This window comes from Sciurus vulgaris (assembly GCF_902686455.1).
Source record: "Sciurus vulgaris genome assembly, chromosome: 13".
NCBI lineage: Eukaryota > Metazoa > Chordata > Mammalia > Rodentia > Sciuridae > Sciurus > Sciurus vulgaris.
The window spans coordinates 30,011,904-30,030,850 of NC_136474.1; the positions used below are offsets into that span (position 1 = coordinate 30,011,904).

Here is an 18,947-nt window from a genome sequence, read left to right on the forward strand (position 1 = left end):
AATCCCCACAAACAGTTTTTCAAGGACAATGAGTGGCTCCCAGTCAACTATCACCAAGTGCCCAAGGACATTGGGCACCAAGAACCAGTAGAAGCATTGAGTCAATATAAGCAGATGAGGAGAGACCTCATGTGTTAGAATTAGCCCAGCAGAAACAGAAAACAAATAAGAAATTTAAAAAGCAATAATCTGCAGGCAAGGAACAGGAGGTTTTAAAAAGGGACTGTGTTGGAAGTCCCGGTATGGGAAATGACTTAGATGTATTACAGGGAAAGACTAAAATACAAAATCTACAAGGGAAAAAGCACCTGGGGAGAAGACAGGGTGGGAGAGATGTATTGATGTGTAGGAAGATCGTTCTCTAGGTATTTGTGAGATGATTTTAACATTTTGTTTTAAAAACCACTGCAAGCATAGTAATGAACACTGAAGGTGTCCTGACGTGGGTAAGGAGGACAGCATTGCCCAAGAGGCACTTGGAGACAGATCTAGAACTTCACCTCAGCAACCACCAGGTGAAGTCCTAAAGAAGCATGTGATCCAAAAGCAAAACCCAGGCTTGCTCTTCACACACAGATCCAGGGCAGGACGCCTGGAACAGGGTTCCAGCAATACCACCAACTCTGAAAACCTCCTGTGGACTTTCTACAGCCTCCATTTAGGGAGCAACTGATGTTTGGCTGGTTTTTTGAAGCAAAATTAAGTCTAATGATTAATGAATATAACCATAATAAAATCCTCCATTTAGGTTCAAAAAAATTAATGATAAAATTGAATGGAAGAGACATTCCAACAATATCAGAAGGGGAAAAGAATTTTGGTTGTTGTGTTTGAGCTCAGGGTGTAGATTTTGAAAACAGGCACTGGCAAACAAGTGGTGTCAAGAAGGTCTGGACACTGTTTCATGGGGACATTTAATGTCCTGTCAAAAACCACTTAACACACCGAGATTCTCCAAAAAGAACACACTTATTTGGGAATAGTGGATCTTGCAATGGGAACATGTGAGTCATGGGAAACTATGAGCATATTCAAGGAGGTTGAGAAAAAGGGGAAGATTTAAAGGCAAAATGAGAATTATTTTCATGGGTGCATTATGATTATGCGTGATAGTGGGATTCATTGTGATATTCAAGCACACACATATCAATTTCATTAATTTCACTTTCCAGTGCTGTCCCTTTTCCTCCTCTCCCCCACTCCCAGATCCTCTTCCTCAATTCTATGGATCTGCCTTCTATTTTCATGGAATCCCTTTTCAAAAATATTTTTCTCTCTAACTTCATACATAAGAAAGGACGTTCATTCAACTCTTGGTTTTCTGGGTCTGGCTTACTTCCTTCAACAAGATTCTCTTCAGTTCCACTCATCTTCCTGCATATGGCATCATTTGGTGGTTCTTCTTTTTTTTTTTTTTTTTTTTTTTTCATTTGCTCTAATTAGTTGTACATGACAGTAGAATGCATTTATACATTTTGAGAGATCATACATAAATGGAGTGTGATCTCTCATTTTTCTGATTATACGTATTGCAGGATCACATCAGTCATGCAGTACGAGGTAATAATGTCTGTTTCACTGTACTATCAAACCTTCCCCCATACTCCTTTCCCTCCTTTCACTCCTCTCTACTTAATATAAAGTAACTCTAGTCTTCCCTATCTCCCCCCACCTTCTTCATTATGGCTGAATTAAACTCCATTGTGTGTATTTATCACATTTTCTTTATCCATGAAATGAGGTGAATTTTATAAATTATTCTGAACCATGATCCTGGCTACAAGGATCACTAAGACGAATGGCGTCCATTCAAGGTTGAAAGGGCAGTTGCTGGACAGACATCCTCTGAGAAGTGCTTTATGTGTGAGGTTGCCCTTGGTCTTTGTGCAAGATGGTGGTTCTGTCAGGTTCTTGTGATACTTCTTGTCACGGGGCACAGGTGGGTGATATTTCCTCCTTCACCACCTCCGGGTTTTATTATTTATTTAGGTTAAGGTTTGACCAAAGATTCTGGTAACATTCACAGTTCAACAGGAAAAAAAAAAAAAAAAAAAAAAAAAAAAAAATCGGTAGGAGGAGAAACAGATGGACATGTTTTAACATTTGAAGGACCTTAAAAAAGAATTATCCTTAATATAATTAGATGCGACACGAGAACCAGTTGTAGGTGGAAGGAATGGACTCAATGTAAAGAACTTTGCGACCATTAATTAAAGTCCTCAGAAAAACAGTCCTTTGGCAGGCGGGACCCACCCACTAAATGTTCCCACAGGGAATGCCCTTTGGGCATTGGGGGTCTCTGGGCCACAGTGTGACCAGGAGCATCTTGGCTTGCAGACTGCAAATACACCATACAAAAACAAGAAAGATTCTCTTTCCAAGCAACAGCATGGTTAAAAGAAAGAAGAAAAAAAATTAAAGGAAGGAAGGGAGGGAGGGAGAGAAAGGAAAGGAAGAAAGAAAAAAGGACCCTGAGTTCCTTCAGGGCTTCAGCAGTCACAGATGTCAGCCAGGTGGTGGGGAGGCATGGGCCACATAGGGCTCTGCTGAGGTTCACGTTGTTGGCAGTCCCATCCTCTTTACATGCAAGGCTCCTTGCCTGGCCTTTTGGCCTGGGAGGAGAGAGGAGGAAGGCGGACCGCCCCATCCGGGCTTCTCACCTGCTGCAACCTGCGGGACCTTTGGCCCTGGCGTTAGGGTGCACTGGGCGCTGTCAGCCAGGCGGGCCCGCGAGAGCCGGGGCGGAGTCCTGGAGGAAGTGCGGCCGCCTGCCCGGGTGCGTTAAGGAAGTTGCCCAAAATGAGGAAGCGCGGCGAGCCGGGTGGCTGAGGCGACGCTGGCTACAGAAGAGCAAGGAGGAGCCGGAGGCCGGCGCGGCGTCCCGGCTGTCCTCCCGGACGCGTCCGCTTGAGCCCCGCGCCACCAACGCACTCGCGCCCCGCCTTCGCCCCACCTGGCCCAGGTAGGTGTGGCCGCGCGCGCTCCTTCCCGGCAGCTCGGGGCGCTCCCGAGACACTGCTGGTTCGGAAAGGGGCGACCCGGAGACCAGCGGTGGGTGTTCGTCCTTTGCCCTTGCCTGCGCGTCCGTGCGCACCGGCGCAGGTGACCGCAGGGCCCTTGGCCTTTGAAAACAGTAGATAAAGGTGATAAAACCATTAAATAAAGAGGTAGGTCCTGCCTGCGCTTCTCCCCCAAACGGTAGCTGGGAATCCAGCCCCTGCTCCGGGAGAGCGGGGCTCGGGCCGTAGCCCGGCCGAGGGGACGCGCGGAGGTCCCGACTGTGCGGAAAGTGACCTTGGGATCCCCACTCCCGCCGGGCTCCAGCCTGCGCGCACAGTGCGGAAGCCTCCCCGGTCCTGGGAAGCGCGAGGCGGGGACCCGGCACAGCTGGACAAGTTCGATCTCTGAAATAGAGCATTTTCCTTTTGACCACTTTAGGCGAATCCATTGGAAAAGTCAACTGTATTTATCGAAGTCAATCAATGTGGGAATGTCCCCAGTGGCTTCTGAGGCTTTGTAGACGCGGGCCTTTGGCTATAGAAAGAGCAGTTGCATTAAGACAAGAAACTTCCAGAACCCCTGCTAAAATTGATCATGATCGCTCCGGTCCTGGTGGGTGCATTTCCACTGCAGAGTAACTTACTTAGCCAATGAATGACTTAGAGTCAGGAAAGTTTTAAATAGGAAACTGTAAATTTGAGTTAAATATTTTTTGGAGGGGACAATATGGCTTCCAAACCTTAAACTCACTTAAGAACTATACAAAATGCAGTTGCTGCCTCTGTTTGAATGTTCGAGAAACTAGGAAGACAATTACTAGAAAAATTATTTGCAACTTTTAAGTGGGAAGCTGTTGCAGATTATTTTGAGTTTTGTCTGACTGACCAGAGATTGGGTTGAACTCAAGTAAAACTATCTACTGGGAGAATTCCTTTTCTTTTTTCTTCTCTTTTTTTTTTTTCAACCTTCAAAGAATCCAAGGATATAGTAAAAAGATTTGCAGATGTGCCATGTCTGAATACTCGCTTAAAAAAAATTAACCCTGAAATGCCTGAGAATTCCTGGAATAAATGGAATTTGTTCTGTCGTCCAATTTCTTTGTTTTAAGTAAGAACAAATTCATTGCCTTTACACAGGCAGCTGTTTAAATCCTAAATACATTGCTGTGTCTCTCTTTCCTGCAAAGAAAGTCAAAATAGGGAATGGGTATATTTATATTTGAGCTTAAAGGGAAAGGTTTAAATATTTATAAAGTAGTAGGTGTTTTAGGTGACAAACCTTACCGATTAAAATTATTTATCAAGTTATTTTGTTCTATCTAAATCATACTTTTGTTTTAGTGTTCTTTAGAGAAATTTTGCAGTAAAACAAATTGTGTTATCCTCTATAAAGTGTTTATATACATTGCATTTTATAGTCTTAATTAGAATATTTTTAATGATTTATGATAAAAATGAGGAATATATTTTAGGTCTTTACCTTAACTGAGGGAGAAAACTGGTAGACAGATTATTTTATTACTAGATCTTCTTTTCTGAGATGAGTGTCGGTGGTCTTCTTTGGGCTGGTGTTTAATAGGATGAATGCAGATCCAGTCACTCTGTTTTCTAAACCAAGACTTCTTGTAGAAATCCTCTCATGGGCCATGTTTTGCTCGTAGTCACTCAAAACCTTTGTGCCAATATATGTTTCAGAATTCAGCCTTTTGCAGAATTTGGAACTTAAATTTAGAGTTTAAATTTCAGAATTTAGAAAGGTGTGTTGCATACCAACACCACTGGTTACAGACAGCTCCGGTACACTCCACGAGCATCCTGCAATCCCACGCATTAATCTTTCTGTACTTTGCCATTTAACAGTATTGGATATTCTAAGTGGAATAAATAAAGACTATAAATAGCTGTGTGTCAGTTTGGGGCAGGTGTTGTCACTAATTGAAGTTCCCTAAAACTTACAAAAACAGAAAACCAAAAGCCTTCCTTTTCAGAACTGAGTGTATTCAATTTCTTTGAACCACTGTCTGTTCTGAAAGCAGAGGACATTCATATTGACATTCATATTGCCCAGTAACTCACACTTTCCAGTAACTGGGGGGCAGTTCCCATCTTGTTCACCGAGTCTGAAATAGCAGATATCACTAAAGTTCCAATCAGATCGATCAAATGGATCCTTCAAGTAACAGTGGATATTTTATCCTTTAGCCATGTGATTTCAAACCTCAGGGTTTGTGAGAGTCTTAGGATTTGAGAACAAGCGGATGATAGTTAGTCAGAGAACAGTTTATCGGTACCCTGTACAGCTGCAGTGTGTCCTTGGAAGAAACACGGTTTCCTGTTCACTCTGAAGCTGACTCTATCTACCTCTGCTATCTCTACCTGAGGAATGGCAGGGCACTCTGTATCGGATATAATTTCTGCTTTCCCACCTTTTCTCAACTGTACCCCTAAACCAATTTTTCCACCCCCATTTTCGACATGTTAATATTTTCTTCTGCTTCTGCACTGGTTTAGCTGCAACTGGGTAGAGAAAAATAAATTAGGAATTTAGGACTTCGGGCAAATTTTTTTTTTTTTTTAATGTCTACCTACTGAGCATTTTTTTCTCTTAAGCAATTGAAATAAAAAGGCAGAGTCCTAATGAGATTGTCATCAAATTGCCCAAATTATGTCTTATCACCTTACTCTGTGGATTTTAACACCAGGAAATGGGAGTTTTACTATTGAAAGATTTGGGAAAGATTAAATAATTATTAGCCTCATTGGATTTTAGGAAAGTTCATAATTTTATTATGTTACCGAGAAATTTTTTCTACTTGCCAACTTTGACAAAAGTTAGCTTGTATTCTTTTTTTTTTTTTAACTTTAAGAATCAATTATGTAGCTTTTACTCTGTATCTCTTGAAAGATGCTTGGGTTGGAATCTTAAATTCAATCAAATTTATCCAAAGTTCAAAATTACCGGAAGACAGAAGAATATTTCGGTTATGTTACAGTTGGTTAAACTAATCAAAAGTGGTGCTCTCTTTCTTCTTTTATTTCTTGGAAACCACATATTTGTTTCTGGAGGCTGGCCAAAGCAGATAGCGGGATGATAAGGTGAAGACATTAAAAATGTTGGTGAAGGCTCTGTTCCTCACGAGGCAGGTGCTGTGAGCTTTTATGATGGCTGTTCTCTGGGGGAAGAAGGGAAGTGCTTCCCTCTGATGCTGGTCCTGGATCTTGAGGTTGGGAGGGCTGCTATCCCTCACAGCTCTTCTCCAGTGCTGGGCAGTGAACTCAGGTATAGGAAAACAGTGGGCTTCCGGCCTGGTGTGCCCAGAGGTGTCGTGACCCGTGTTAAGACCAAGCAGGTAGGAAGCATGTCCGCAGGAGGAGGTCAAACTGGACTCCAGGTGACTGAGGAGCCTAAACCTGGATACCACAAGTGAGAACAGAGAAGACCCAGGGCAGAGACGGGCAGAAATCAGCAAGTTAAAGAGTGGTTGACTTGTCTGTGCTCTGCCTAACTATAAAATTATTAAATGTACAACACGTGACTTCTCTTCCCTCACTCCCTCTGGTTAGCTTCACTGATAAATCCTCATTCTATCTGGATCAGTAGGATACTCAATTGCATCTATCAGTTCCTGTTGAGTGGCCATCCACATGTTGGATGTGCCCTGGGTTAGTTGACCTCTTTTATTTAATTTTAATTTGTGATGACTTCCCTCTTTTATTCTTTCCATCCACAAGTCCTGCTCCCCAAAAGCAAGCTTTTCATTTTTTTTGAGCTATTTCTTCTAGCGTTCTCATTTCCTTTTCTGCATTTGTTATTTATTTCGAGGTATCCATTTCAGTGTGCTGACTTCCTTGTCTGAGAATTGAAGAGTTGGTGGTCCTAGATTACCTGTGTCTTCCACCCGCTTTCCATCCCAGGATAATTCTATAATTTTGGGTTAAAAAGCTTTTTGGTGTTTGCTTTATTATGACTATTATGACTATAGTCTCCATACAAATAATGTATTGTCCAGTCAGCACGCCAGGCCCGAAGCCCACTGGTGGTCTTCCCATACCTTTGTTCCCTGCCATAGCTACAAGGGGTAGCAGCTTCCCCAGCTTCAACAGCCAGGCATATGTTGTGTTTGGGATGTGGCTTGAGTGTGTCCCACAAAGGTTCATGTGCTGGAAGCTTTCCCCAGTGTGGTGGTGTTGAGAGATGGCAGAATAGTGAGTGGCAGGTGGTTAGGTGATTAGGGGCACTGCCCTCAGAAGGGATTAATGGTGCTCTCATGGGACCCCAATAAGTTCCCAAAAGAGTGGGTTGCTGTCAAAAAGCAAGTCTGGCCCCAGAAATTTTCTGATTTTCTGCCTCATCATGTGATTTCTCCCAGCATTGGCTCCCTCCATGATGCTATCCGCCATGTTGTGATGTAACCAGCAGGGCCCTCACCAGCAGCCAGACAGATGGGGCCACCTTACCTTGTATTTTCAGCCTCAAAGTATGAACTAAACAAATTCCTTTATCAAGTACTCAGATTCAAGTATTTTGTTATAGCAACAATAAACAGATGAATACAGCATACAGTATAATTATATTTTCTTTCTTGTACCCCTTTTTGTTTTTCCTGGCACAAAATTTTATTCTGTTTGGGGATTTTCTTAGTTTGAGCTGTTCCTATTAGAATTTATTTCCCAATTCTCTGACATAAAAGTTGATATGCCTTCTGACAGAAGTTTCAATAATCAAATAAACCAAGTAATCTTTCAGTTTCATTTCTTTCTCTTTTTCTGGAAACTTCTTCTGCTCTAGTCTGACAGTGGCTCTTCAGTTTTGCTGTACATATACTAATAAATGAAGAGCACCTTGGAGAGTTTGTTAATTACATGTATTTTCTGCCAATTGCTTATTGCACTCTTTGTTTTGCATTTTGGAGTATTAATATGCCTCTTAAAAACTTTCATTTACATTTTAACTATTGTAAATCCATCACCATAATTGTCAAATACATTTCCCTCAACTTTTTACTTCTGTTTTTGTTTACCCATTTATTTTTCATTGCATAGAGCTTTTATGATTCCTGTCATTGGGATGGCTGTTTAGGAGCTAGGGAGGGCCTGGCTGCTGGAGGGCACCTCTGCTCTCCTGCCTTCTTCTCCTCTTCTGTTCTTCCAAGTCTCTGTCTCTTCCAAGGTTCCCCCTATTGCCTGTCTGCTCTCGGGGTGGTGGCCTCCTTCAGTTGCAGCCTATCTTACCTCACGTGTTTCAAGGGAGGCAATAGCTCCCCATCCACCAATGGCATATGTCCTTAGCACCCCGGCACATGGATGGATGTATTTTCTGCTCTGTGCTCTGCATGTCCTTTCTTTCCTCTCTCTCCATTTACAGCGGCTGCCTAGGCTTGAGGCGGAAGTCCACAACTTCCTTTTCTTAGTGACACCAGTCAGCTGATGGCCATAGCTGTTGGGAGGGTAGTCCCAGCAAGCAGGAAAGAGAAGCAGCTCTCCAGAGTGCATTGCAGGTCTTGGTATTGGTTCCCCAAGATGCTGCTGGCTTCTGTGGGCTTCACCGTCACCCTTTGATCCAGTAGCTCGTACAGGAAGCCTGTCTAAGAAGAAAGCCCCAATGTGATAGCCATATTGTTAATTAGGATAGTGTGAGTACAAAATTTTTAGATGCATGACCAAAGATGCATAAGATGTCGGAGGTGACAGGGATCTTAGGGACCATCTAATTTGACCTGCTGAGAGACAGTGAGACTCAGAAAGGTACAGGAATTGGTTCAGCCACTAAGTGTCACGGCTGGGATGCCAACCCTCTCACCCAGAGTTCTTATCACTACTGCATTCAAAGGGAAGACGTGCCCCCGTCATGCCTAAGTAAGGAGAGGATTTCAGGTCCTGCCACCAACTGGAGGAATCTTGAAAGGGCAGAGGGATGATGTGAGCTTGGCCTAAGATGTGTTGATTTCACTGTTCACCTGGTGGTGGCAGGAAACCTGCTGTGATCCTTCTGGCTTCGTGTTGAGCAGTGAAGCAAATTTCATAGGAACTGGACAAAACCCCTTGGCTTGGCACCGTGACAGGCACATATGAGAATGTCGGGTCCGTTTGCATAGCTGTCTCCCTTTCACGGAGATTAAGTTCACTTCCAGACCCCGACCCAGAGTGAATGGAGTCCCCTTGGAAGCTGCTGCAAAGGTGCACTTGGCAACCAGCAGCACTGTCTGTCACTGACCATCAGACCTTCATGTCTACTGTGGCTTGGGTACCCTGCAAGATCCCTGTGATGAGAGGTTCCAGTCCTGGGTGGTGGTTTGGGGAGGTGCTGTGGAATCTTTAAGAAGTGGAAACTGGTGGGAGGTGCGGGGGTCACTGGGGACCCTGTTCTCACTTGTGATGATTCTCCCTTGAGATCTTACAGAGGGTTATTACCAAAGGGGGAATCCTGGCTCCTCCCTCTCTCCACTTCCTGGCTCAAGATGAGACTGCTTTCTCCAGTGAACTCTGGCCATTACCATTTGACATCTGCCATTGATCCTCACCACAACCAAGCTGATTCAGGCACCATGACCTTGAGTCTCCAAAACTGAGCCAACTAAAACTTTTTCTGTCCCTCAGTAGGCTGTGTCAGGTATTTTGTTATAGTGATGCAAAGCTGACTAATATAGTGTCTGTGGTTGTCGAACTAAGTGGCAGAGTCGTTGCTGTCTGACTTCATTACTACCTGGAGGGCTGGGAAGAAGGACTCAGTCTTCTGAAGCATTGGAATAGAATGAGGAGAAAAACAAAATTTGGGACTCATTTTCATTTGGTTATGAAAATTTTTGTGAGGCAGATGGGTTGTTGATGACCCAGTCAAGAAAGGACATCTTGGTCCCTAGAGAAAAGAACATCTTCTAGAAGGCAAACAGAAATTGAATATTTGTGAAGGATAATCTCTCTGAAGGAACATCATTTTCTGCAAAGACATATATGCAAGAAATTCTCTCCAGTTTAATTTTTTTAAGTAAACTCTGGAAATGGTCCGTACCCATTCATAGAGGAATGGTGTATTAGTTTGCTCAGGGCTGCTGTAACGAAGTGCCACATGCTGGCTGGCTTAAACGGTGTTCTGGTGGTCAAGAAGTTCAAGATCAAGGCCTTGGCAGGGTGATTCCTTCTGAGAGGTGCAAGGGAGAATTTGTTCCAGGTCTCTCTTCCCTGGCCTATAGATGGCTGTTTTCATCTTCACAGGACATTTTCTCCCAGGTGTCTACCTGACCAAATTTCCCTTTTGTATGAGGACATTATTCATGTTGGATTGGAGCTCCTTCTAAGGACCTCATTCTAATTTACTCACCTCTATGAAGACCCTATCTCCAAATAAAAATCCAAGATGAAATTCTGGGGGTTAGGATGCCAGCATTTGAGTTTAGGGAGCATGGGGTGGGTGGAGAGTTCAACCCATGAGTCTGGCCTCTTCTTTTGATGTCTCTTCTGTGCTGCCCTCAGGAGCTCCAGGAAACTCTCTGTGCTTGGAGATGGGGGAGTCTTGCCACCTTCATGAGCTCAGTACACAGATGGTTGTAAGCATGGTACATGTCAGAACCAAACACAATTCAGCAAGCTGAAGTACTTAACACACAGTGTTTCTTCCTATGTAGATTGGCAAAAACTTTAAAAAAATAAAGAAAATAGGATGGGGGGAATGACAAGTGGTAGATGGGAGAGCACGAGAGCAGACCTACCATGGAGAGGGGAGCAATAGACTCGAATATACATGGAAATCAGTGCACAGCAGGGAATCATTCCACATCTGTCAGGGAGGAAGGGCGAGGTTATGAATAAGTGGTACTAGAAAAGCTGATAATCATTTGGAAAATAAAACTTTGTTCTTTAGACTACAATAAATTATAAATTGAATTTTATGGAACCAACCTAGATGCCCATCAACAGATGAATGGATAAAGACATTGTGGTATATATACACAATGGAATATTACTCAGCCATAAAGAAGAATGACTTTATGACAATTGCTGGTAAATGGATGGATCTGGAGAATATCATGTTAAGATTAATAAGCCAGTCCCCCAAAACCAAAAGTTAAATGTCTTCACCGATATGTGAAAGCTAACCCACAATAAAGGGGGATAAGGGAAAGAAAAGAAGTTCAGTAGATTAGACAAAAGGAAATGAAAGGAAGGGAGGGGAGATAGGAATAGGAAAGATGATAGAATAATCTAACATAATTTTCCTATGAACACCTATGAAAATACCTAAGTGAACCCGACCATCGTGGCCACCCACAAGAATGGGGTACTAATTAGAATGAGATATATCCTTGTATAACTTGTATAACTTTATCAAAATGGATTCTACTGTCATATATAACTAAAGAAGAACCACTAAAATAAGCATATCTAAATGAAATCATAAAAATATTAAAATTTAGGTGGATAGTTTAATACTTGTAGAATAAAGAGGACATCCTAAAATATGATAGACATATGAATTCACAGTAGAAAAAGACTTACAGGAATGAATTCCTAAAAGAAAACCCCTATGCAAATGGAAAAAATTCAGTGAAAAAACCTGAAAGCTACGTTGATTTTTCACTGCTAATGATTGAGCACCAGTAGCTTTAATATGTAGTGAGTTCTTTTGAATCAATCGGAGAAAGAACGTAAGGAAGTGTTTGTGGGTCATTTGGTAATAGCTTCTGAAATTTGAAACATGCAGATACTTTGACACAATAATTTCACCTTTAGGACCTTATTGCATATATGTATTGACGAAAGTGGGGAAATTATATGTATGCATGCAGAAACTCATTGCAACATTTGATTTTGTAATAGAAAAAATAACAGGAAAAAATAGATGTCAGGAGGGGAACTGGTTAAATAAATTATAGTCTATCCATGCATTAGGATCCTATGCAGTCTTTTTACAAAGATAGATAGATATTAATTTATATCTTGACCCCAAATTATAACAACATCAACATTATATTATTGAATAAGCAATATGTCACATGTCATTTTACTATACATTTTTCAAAACTCATGCATGCCCATAATGATGTAATTGTTTTTATTTACTGCATGTAAGTGTGCATCTACCTATGCAAATATGGGAGTGTGTGTGTGTAAATATGTGGAGTGATCCGGAAACATGAGTACCAAACAGATAGCAGCATTCATCTGAGGAGAAGACCTGATTTGGAGAAAAAAAGTGAAATATGCACTTGTACTCTGTGTATTTTTCCATGTTTGCAGGATTTGCAAAGAACATGAGCATGTGTCGTTTTCAAGTTAGAAAAATAAAATAAAATAGACTTTGCTTCAAGGTGTCGGATCAATAATATGAGAGAAGAAAGAGAACTTATTTGGAAACACCCACCATGCTGTTGGGAAGATTCTGCCTTGAAGGGAGAAGTGAGGTCAGGTGGCTGACCTGAAGTTGTACAGCCCTGGTTCTCAAACATGCTTGCACACCACGACCCGAGGAACTTGTCTCGATCCTCTGATGCAGAGGCCTTCCTCCAAGAATGCTGGGGTTCAGCTTCCCAGCCCATCCCACCAGGCAGCAGCCACTGTGATTGAACTAGCTGGTCAGATTTCATAGCACACAAGCACATCTTTGAAGGCTAAAGACGTTTCCACCAGATTGGAATCAATTGCAATGCCAGATATAAAGGCGATTGTGTGTGCCTTTGATTGAAGACCACAGTGGTCCCTCCTCATTTAATGCACGTGTATGTGAGAGACAGAGATACAGAGAAAGAGAGGGCTTATGCACTCTGTGGAGGTCTCATTGCATGGGAACTTGGGTTGATAAAAGTCTGTCAGTCTGAAGAATTGGGAGAGGAAGGCGTTTGAGAGTTATGAGTGCACTCTCAGCAAGTGAATAACACACTTGGAAGATGCACATAAAATAACTCCCAGAGGAGGAATGCGTGCACCCCACCTCTGCAGCATTTTCTGCACAAGATGATTTGAATGGCCTCCATCCTCACGATTGTTTTTTAGTGTTGTTCATAGCCCACCGCACTTAGTTGCTATCAGACCATGTGCCTTGTGCTTGCTACACATAGGACACAAACAGCCTCACTCCTGGTTGAGAACTTGGGCTACGGATGGCTGTGGCTTGGCACCTGCATCAGATGTAACCTGAAGGCTGCTCTTGCGTGGCCCATCTGGACTGTGCTGTCACCTCCCAGGCCTTGAATGTCTCCATCCATGCCATAGCACACTCACCCAGGACAGCCCCAGAGCTCATCACACACACTCTATAATGAAATCCCTAGGTTTATGTTTTTGACCCGTAAGCGTCTGGTTCCAAGAGGGCATAGGTCCTCTCTGAGGCAGTGTAGTTGGCAAAAGCAGACCAGGTCCCTGGGTGTGGATTCCAGCCTTTGCTTGAAGTTGCTTAAGCTGTTGCTACCTGATCGGCAAAACGAGGCTAAGAATTCCTGCCCCTGGGTTGCTGTTGAGCTCTGGGGAGCTCTATGCAAAGCACAGAGCCTGCAAAGAGTAGGCCCTCTGCAAAATATTCAAGGTCAAGTGCAGAAAATCAGGGATATATAGCTGCTGGTTATCTGGGGCTTGAGAAAAGGGCTCGTATATGGGTAACATGACTTTAAAAGACTTTATGGGAGGGTCACAGAAACAGAATGGCTGTTGCCCAGCAGTGTCACCTGACTTTGAAGCAAGCTTTCTATAAGCTCATCATGTGTTGGGGAATCAATAAGTTGGGTTTAACAAGGAAGATGGAGAGAGTGTATTTTCTCCACTCTCCCGTCCCCAGTTCTTGGACAGGGACATCCCCAGGGGTCATACCATTACTCTTACTTTGAAGCCCTAAAACCTTTGTCACATGACTTTTGGCCCTGGTGGTGCACGCTTAAAGCATCTAGTTGGAGATCATATCATAAACTTTTTTATGTGATTTGTGCTTCTAGCCTGATGGCTTCTTGCATAGCCTAGACACTCTTAAAGTTCCTTTCTAATAGTTTTTGATATGCTTTGGATACAGTAAACTACATATTTGGGAAAACGTATAACCATCCTTTCAATTAAAAAAATATTAAAAAAAATAAAACAGCAGAACCTCCAAGTTTGGCCCAAGTGAGAGAAATTTTTGGAAGGGAGAGGTGTCTGGGCCACACAGACTATGTTCCTGGGGTGTGTTTATGTGATACCCTCTTGACCTGCAGTCCCCATTACTTTGGTCTCAGGGAGGGCATTGTGTGGTGCCCAGGTGTGCACAGAGGGCCTTTCTCTGACTTTTCTGCCATGGATATTCAACATGGAGCCATTTATATTTCAGTTACTTAACATTAATTTGATATGAAAATTAAATTCCCCGGTCACACTAACCACATATCAATGGCCTGTGGCCACATGTGACTTGTAGTTCTGTGTCAGACAGGTGACGAGCATTTCCATGATCGTAGCAAGGTCTGCTGGATGCCAGGTTGGACTACAGCCCATGGCACGAGCCCATGAGGAGCCCAGGAGTGGAGCTAGCTTTGACCTGCTCCTGTCTTTCCTGGTTCGTAATGACCCTGCTCATGGAAAGAGCATTTTAAGTACCAGTTGCCACTTTCCCACATGCTGACAGTGTGGGTCCCAGTTTTCTTAAGCAGATCTACGTTCAGGAATTGATGGGCACAGAAGCACCATCCCCTTTGAAAGGAGACCGAACCTTGTCCACAGGCAACTGGCCCAGCCCTTCCATCCTCAGTGCTGAAACCATCCATTTGACACGGCAGCCTCCCGGACACACACGAGTGTGTCCATGTGCACAAAGGCACACGCAGGGCAGGGTAGTCAGTGGCACACTCCTGGTGGGTCAGCATGGACTGGTTTCCATGGCTTTGCAGCAGTCTTACAAATAGGAGCACTGCTTTGGAGAAATCTGATTAATGAATCCTTGGATTAAGTGGCTCAGAATGCAGATGCCTGTATCCCCAGCTTCTGCAACATCGCAGGATGTAGCCAACGTCATATAGAAAATATTTAAAAATGATTGCATCTGTACTGAATGTGTACGTACTAAATTTCTCGTCATTATTCCCTAAACAATATAGTATCACAACTATTTGCATGGCATTTACATTGTATGAGGGATTATAAGTGATCTGGAGATAATTTAAAGTGCATGGGAGGATGTGCATAGCTTATGTGCAAAAACACTGCCATTTATGCAAGGGACCTGAGCAGCTGTGGATTTGGATGTCCCTGGGGTGGGGGTGTCTTGGGGTTGAAACCCTGCAGACACTGAGAGACAGTCAGAGTTATTGAAAGAATTGAGTGACATTGATGAAGAGGATTTTGAGGGAGTGGAGGAAAAACCTTAGTACTATTCATTTCTCTCTGCTGTTAAAAATAAAAAAGCAACAACAAACAACAAACAAAAACAACAACAACAAAAACCCTCCCAGGCTGGGGATGGACTTCGTGGTAGAGCCCTTGCCTATCATGTACTAGTGGTTCCATCACCAGAGTGGTGCAAAAAGTTTTTTTTTAAAATTGTAAAAAACTCAGCATTATTTCTTTGCACAATCAGACTCAACTTTGTCCATCTTGAAAGGGGGCTGTAGAGAAGAATTTCTCCTTAGAGAAAAACAAACAAATGCTGAGCTAGTGACCCTGTTCCATATTTTCAAAAATAGGAAATTGACTGTGCCCCACTTGGGGTTTTAAGCACTCTGAGTGTGCTTGGAAGGGCTTGCCATGGGCAGAAAGGCAGGAGAATCCTGAGGCTCTTTGGCTGTGCAGAAGCGAGCGGGACCCAGCGGCTGGGGACTCTGTCCCTGCATCCGGGTGAGAGATGGCCAGTTTGCCTGTCTCTGAAATTCCTGTGCTGTTTAATTTGAGTAGAGATAAAATACCACAAGAGAGGTCGCTTCGAAGGGCCTGTGAATTCTGACTTCCTAGCATGATTCAGCCTGACTGCAGGAAGTGTGGTAACCCATGGCCTGTGAACCCCACAGCCCGGCCCCTCCACTCAGCCAGGGATGCCATCAGGGGTCTTTCGTGGGAATGATCACATCAATCGATCAGATAGCACTCAAAGTTCTTCACTTCCTTTAAGGCGCTTTTCTGAAGGATGCATTTTACATGACTTCTTTTGAATCCTATGACAACTTGAATTTTCTGCCCGGTTTTCCATCCAGCTCTGTTTGGATCGGTTTTGAACTCCAGAACTTTCCCTATTAAGGTAATAATTCCAAAGCTAGTGATTCTCTGCCGTGGGTACCTGCTGGGCTCCTCCAGAGAGCTTTAAAAAAGCCACTGTTGTTTGGGTCCCACCTGAAGAGATGTTGAGAGCCTGCCTAGCTGGGGCCCAGGGTGACAGACCTGCAGGGCAGTGGCTATATTCAGTGTCCTGTGACCTGAGCTTGCCAAGCAAAGCAGTGCCTCATACCACTGGGTGTTGATAGGAACAGCGAGGAGCAGGGAAGCCCTCAGATGCTGGCCTGGGGGGCTGCAGTGGGCTGGGCCTCTGCATTTGTAACAAACGTCTGGAGTGACTTTGAAGCAGTTGGGCAGAAAGGGTCCCTCGTCTGACCTGATTCTTGTTGGAGACCACAAACTTCCTGACTTCCACAGGCATTTTAGTCCAAGTCCTGAAATTACTGGTTGCCATCCCTAAGCCCAGCTGGACCATCTGTCCCAGGGCTGGAGAGATTTGCCATCTCTGAAGACCACGTGAACATTGCTTTCCGTCTTTTGGCTTGAGGTATTACCACAGAGAGGAGGCCCAGTAATTTTGTTTTCAAACTTTATTTATTTCCATTAACTTTTTTTGGACAGTGATAAATATTTTTTAAGATTCTTTTTGTACTTGTATATAGGGTAATAATGTCTGTCTCACAATCTACCATCCTCCCCTTCCCCACCTAACCTTAACCCCAACCCTAACCCATATGTCAAGAGTAGGGTTAGGTGCTGAGCTATTGCATTAGTCAGATTTTCATTACTGTAACAGAATACTTAGGGCATTCAACTTATATAGAAGAAAGATTTAGGGGCTCAGTGGCAGGGTGCTTGCCTAGCACGTGTGAGGCACTGGGTTCCATCCTTAGCACTGCAAACAAAAATAAGCAAATAAAATAAGGGCATGCTGTTCATCTACAACTACAAAAAAATATTTTTTAAAGGACTGGAGATATACCTCAGTGGTAAAACACTTAACTTTGGGTTAAATCTCCTATACCCCCCCAAAAAAAAAAATTTACTTTGGCTCACAGTTTTGGAGGTTCCCGTCCATGAGTGGTTGACCCCATCACCTTTGGGCCTGTGGTAAGGTGGCATATCAGGTGGTTGTGCATGTGAAGCAGAACCTCTTGACTTCAAAGTAAAAAGGAGGAGGAGACCATGTCCCACCATCCCTATCAAGGACATGTCCCTCATAACCAGGGACCCCCCCAGTGGGCCCCACCTCTTAAGATTCTACCACCTCTCAATAGTTCCAAGCTTGGGACTGAGCCCTTAGCACATGGATCTCTGGGGGACATGTGGATGGATCCAAACCCAGCAGGTACAGCAGGAGCCAAGATCTGTCCTTCACTCGAGTGGCTTGTGGCCAGGTAGTACACAACAGGAGCCCAACATCAGGCTCAGGTCATGTGTAACCTTATTTATTCATCACAGCCACCATATTGTTTTAGAATGTTAGAATTATAGAAAAATGCAATTCCAACCAAAAATTAGCAAATGTCATCATTTTACCATTTATGCCTTTATTTTTTCCCTAAAAACAGAACATGCCAAATAAAGCTGAAGCTCCATCCTTTTGATGAATGAAGAAATGGAGAGTGATTTATTTGCCCCAGGCCTGTGAGTACCAGGGCTGGATTTGAACTCAAATGCTTGAGTTGCAAAGACTGTATTCACTCTGCCATGTTGCTTCGGCTACACTGCCTGAGTTACACTGAGTCAACTGTGTACCTTGTGTGTAGCAAATAACCAACAGCTGTAACAATAAACAAACTTTCCTTGTGGTGGGGACTGATTTTTGGTGCCTTTTCATATAACCCCACGATTTGAAGGTGGCAGGAGATGTTTGGATAGAGAGCCAGAGAGAGGGAGATGTGACTCTCAGGAGCTGAGGTGAGCTCAGATAAGAATGTTCCAAATATTAGCGCATAAGAAATCAATTCTTCCTTGTACTGATTTTTACAAAATTCTGAACTTTCCTGTCTAGTTTGTTTGTGACCATGGAGACCCCTTGGGAATATTCTAGAAATTTCTCCACATGGGTATCTGAGTCACGGCATTCTTGTATAACATGATACGCAGTTGATCCTCATTTTTCAGGGTTCTGAATTTGTGAAATTTGTGAATTCACCTACTCTCTAAAATTTACCGTCATCCCAAAATAAATACTCAAGGTGCTTTTTTGGATGTGCACAGTGGGGAAAAAAATGTGAGTCACTAGCGTGCACGCTCCTGTGCTTGAGGGTGAACAAGGCTATGTGTTAACAGGGTGTTCCACCTCCTTCTGTAAACAAGTGTCCTTTTCATAGTCTCTTCAGTGACATAGTTTTGCATCATTTGGTGCTTTTCTTTGGCCATACTGCTGGTTATTATGGTCCCAAAGTGTAATGCGGAAGAGCTGGGTAGTTCCTAAGCACAAGAATTCTATGATGTGTCCTGGGGATAAAGCACCAGGGAAGCTTTGTTTGGGCACAAGTCACAGTGCTGTTGGTCATGAGTTCCATGACAGGGAATCAACGGAAGTGCGTTAAACGGATCCAGACATGAGATGAGTTACCCGTGGATCAGTTGATGGAAATGTCGTCAGCGGAAGCTCACAGTCTGTTGGCCGCAGGGAGCCGTGATTCAGTCTTGGCTGATTCAGTGCTTTGGTTGACTTTATGGAGCATCAAACAATGGGAATCAACTACATTTTGTTTCTCTCTTGTACAAAGGAGGGAAATAAAATTTAAAACCCAGGTAAATAGAGTCAGGTTATTTTTG

At 43.3% G+C, this 18,947-nt stretch overlaps 1 protein-coding gene across 4 annotated transcripts in view; it reads left to right on the forward strand.

Annotated features, from left to right (window-relative positions):
• Positions 1 to 2,636: 2,636 nt before the first annotated feature.
• SYK (spleen associated tyrosine kinase) overlaps positions 2,637 to 18,947 on the forward strand; it is an 84,373-nt gene continuing 68,062 nt past the window's right edge. For 2 of the 4 annotated variants that reach the window (XM_079109287.1, XM_079109290.1), the window contains exon 1: positions 2,641 to 2,962. The gene's annotated coding sequence lies outside the window, so the exon portion shown is untranslated. Of the gene's footprint in view, positions 2,963 to 2,994; positions 3,168 to 18,947 lie in introns of those variants that run through there. The other 2 variants (XM_079109289.1, XM_079109288.1) reach the window with 2 other exon arrangements.